Raw genomic sequence first — 3,788 nt, 5'->3', positions numbered from 1 at the left:
TCGTCTGCATCGTCGCTGCCGACTGTCAATCAAGCCAGCCACGCCCCTTGCCCCGCAACATGTTGACGATTTTTTTTAAAATTCAGTATTGATTTATTTTCAGATTGGCCACCTGATCTCTGGATTTGACCATGAAAACTAATAAGAAAAAAATCCTGATGAATCCTGTGATCACTTCTTTTCCAATTCCAGTCTATGGGAGCCAGTGCTTTTTGGAGCCAGCAACTAGCGGACGTAGTGACATTGCAGGTTTTTGACACTTCCGGGTTGGCTTCATTTTTCAGGGCCGGTTGCTACGTCCATCTTTTATACAGTCTATGGTCAACACTGAATTAAAATGCTACATGCAGCATGACAGAAACACACACACAAAGAATTATCACCAAACTACTGTAACCTCAACGCTAGCATTTAGCATCGTTAGCTCATTAGCAGCTAGCTCAGTTTGACGACAGCAGGCAAGCTAAAAGTCAAACATTTTTCACAGCAGTCAGTGGATATCACGTTACGGCTACGGTAGAGGAAATGTTTGACTTACATATGGGTGAGAAATGCCACTCTGCAATATTTCCTGTTTATCTGCTGGATGCAAAACAGGCGTTTGCTTGCTAACTCTGTGCACAACGAACAGGACATGCAACAGGTGGACCAGCTCACTGTAATCAAGAACATTAGGGCTGCATTCCATTTAGCTGTACCAGGTCTATTGTGTGTACTGGCTCCCTGTCAGGGCTTACTGGGATAACTAAATGGAACAGACACATCGTTAAGGTTCCACCTGGGCTCTGTTTCTTGCAACAGAAAGTTAAAATATCAGCTTTATGTGTACGACCATGTAAGAAAAGATTTGAAATGTAAGGATAGTTTCAATAAGTCATCAACAAAGGAGTAAATATGCTACTGTTCTCGCGCTGTAAACAACACCTGCTTCCTTCTAACAGGGAAAGGTATCAAATTCCTCATCAATTCATGATGCAAAAATAACTTCCTCAAAATACATCTGCTGGCCACTCGACAAGCCTAATCTTTAGACAAACACTACGTGCTCGTGCTCCAGCAACCAAGTGCTGCAACTGCAATCAGGGCCACAGAAATAAGCTGTTGACAAAACAGCGGATCACACCCAGGAGGGCCTGGCATGGTCTGCATGTCGAAACACCACAAACCACATAGTTGGCCTTTGCTACAACTTGCTCATAGTTGGATCCAGCTTGAGGCAGGAATTGTCATCTCACGGAGACGTGGGATGCGAAAAAAACAAGAGAGGCAACTTGGAGCACGTATTTCAGAAAGCTACTGTACACAAAAACAGCGGGAAGGGTGATTTGAAGCGGCCTCATCCAAATCAATATCAAATCATCGGATTTACCTAAAAAAAAAAACATACAATTTTTAGCTCTGATTATTCTGTCATATGGCAAAAGACACATTTTATAGATAAGACGAATGATCCCGAACTGTTGAGTGAGTTGTTAAAGAAGCTTATCCGCCTTCCTTGACTCAGTGTTCAGCTTTAAAGTTCCATATTATGCAGAATTAAAGGCTTCTCATCTTATTTGGGGGTTTACTAGAATGACTTTACATGCTTTACTTTTCCAAAACCACACTACTTCTCTCAACCTGCACAATGCTGGAGCACCTCTTCTAACCTGTGTCTGAAATGCTCCGGTTTAGACAAAAATAAAACCATTGGTTATGTACGGCAACCAAAGATTTCTGAGTGTAGGCAGAGAGCCCTGGCAGAAGTGTCTCTAGTGAGAGAAAAAATGGAAAATGAAGCTGCTCATTGTTTCTTTGTGGCCAAACTACGCTGACGTTATGCAAAATGTGTTACATGATGACACAGATAAGTAACGGAAGAAAACCTGGACGTCAAATGAGGTGTTTCAGGCAGACAAGGAGCTCTGTTTTCTGAAGAATAGCTCATAACTATAACACACGAAAATAAAGGGGGAAAAGAGAATGATATGAGCTCTTTTACTTCAGTTTATTCCATCAGCCAGCAAATCATGATGACTTAAAACCAGAGTAGATTTTAAACATTTTTCTCCAAGCAACTGAATCTGTATTGTATTTTAGATGCATTTCTTTCCTCTTTCTGTCTAAGAGACATAATTACCCTGACTAACCTTCTAAGTGAATTTTAGATTCATAAAACTCTTCCAGTTTATCAGTCTACGCGGCTATGTTTCCCTGGCTGCACTCACAGAAGTTTAAGTCAACCTAAGCGATTATTTCTGCCTCCAGAGCAGCTCTGCCTCTAAAAAAACGATTGTATAACCATAACTGGGAACTATAAAACCAAGAAGAAAAAAAAAAAGCTTCTCTTCTGCACGGAGCCAGATTTAGGAGCATCTCTCGGCTAAGAAAGTGGAGCTGCAGCAGACTATACCATTACTGAATGGAAAAGTAATGTCTGTGTGTATTTTAAAAGCCCAAAAAAAAGGGACCTCCGTGTTAAGACGTGCAAAGTGTAAAGAATGGAAGCTGTCAAAACAGCCTTTAAGAATGCACTCGGGAGGTTGGAAGTGTTTTTCCATCTTAGCTGCATTAGCAAACATAATATGGGGCCTTTCTGCCTGAAATACATTTAATTTTTGCCTGTCACCTTGCTCAGATGTTCCATTTAAAATGATCCAGATATGGTTTATGCAGTCCATCTTCCAACCCACCAAATGGCAACAGCAGATGAACAATGTCTTTTCTGTCATATGCTGGGCTTCAGAGCAGGAAGAGGTTTGACACTTCAGAAACTTTCTGAAACTAGCAAACCGAAGTTATCTGAATACAGCAAAAAAAGAGCACAAAGATAAAAGAACTAAGATGCACACATAAAGCAAAGGAAACAATAACCCATCTAATGAAGGGCTTACAGTTCAGATAATGGGTTCAGTAAAACCAGCAGCTATAGTATAACAAAAGATTACTACTTGTTCGGCTGCGTTTCAGTTGGCTGCAGTGACGCTCATCCCTTTGACTCCCAAACACGGCCTCCCAGCCACCAGTCAGATCAACAGAATTACATGAAAGGAGCTTATTGTTAAGCTTCCCCAAAGCAAACCCATTATCTTTTGGTGACTAATCTGTGATAACAAATGTGAGTGTGTCAGGTGAATAAGGGTGCAGTGAGAAGGGCAAGCAATGAGCAATAAGAAAGACAAATTGGAAAAAAAAAAGCTGCAAAGTGACGACTGACAGAGCTTCTGATTAGAGGTCAGGTTTAAATTGTCGTGCCAGAGCACACACAACATTTTATTAGGCGGCATTAAACACTGTTAACTGACTATAATTTTCTTTCCACGCAAAAAGAACACTGGAGAGAACAGGCCTAGACCTTCCTCTCGATCACAGAAGAGAAAGACTGCAGCTTTGAAAGGCAGGCCGGTCTGCTGGGGTCAGGACCTCGTGGCGCAACGGTAGCGCGTCTGACTCCAGATCAGAAGGTTGCGTGTTCAAATCACGTCGGGGTCACAGTTTTAGGATACTTTGGATTGATGTGAAGGTTATTGTCAAACAAAGAAAACACAGAGGAACGACCAGCGAACGAGGGGTTAAACGGGGATTTGTAATTTGTGCAGGCTCTGTGGTCTCAGCATGCGTGCACATGTGAGAAAAGCAAAGAATATCCGCATTCAAAGGCCTGCGTTTAAGATAAAAGGCTCTTTATAGGAGGTTAAAGAGCAGTCCTATGATTGATGTCATTTGTCAGCCTGTACAGAAACCACAAGCAGGTCAGATCGGCGCTGACAGCCCTCTGCTTTTAATGTGTCAGGGTGAAAAATGACCAG

At 41.9% G+C, this 3,788-nt stretch overlaps 1 protein-coding gene and 1 non-coding gene across 2 annotated transcripts in view; one reads left to right on the top strand and one right to left on the bottom strand.

Moving 5' to 3' along the window:
• Window positions 1–3,788, bottom strand: part of pard3aa (par-3 family cell polarity regulator alpha, a) — a 397,502-nt gene that overhangs the window by 381,881 nt on the left and 11,833 nt on the right. The window lies entirely within an intron of this gene.
• On the top strand, window positions 3,400–3,471 carry trnaw-cca (transfer RNA tryptophan (anticodon CCA)). The gene has a single exon. It is a non-coding gene; the product is annotated as a tRNA-Trp (tRNA).

This window comes from Stegastes partitus, unplaced genomic scaffold (assembly GCF_000690725.1).
Source record: "Stegastes partitus isolate 25-593 unplaced genomic scaffold, Stegastes_partitus-1.0.2 Scaffold61, whole genome shotgun sequence".
Classification (NCBI taxonomy): Eukaryota; Metazoa; Chordata; class Actinopteri; family Pomacentridae; genus Stegastes; species Stegastes partitus.
The sequence above is the reverse complement of the archived record's forward strand: the minus strand, read 5'-3'. Positions and strand labels throughout refer to the sequence as shown.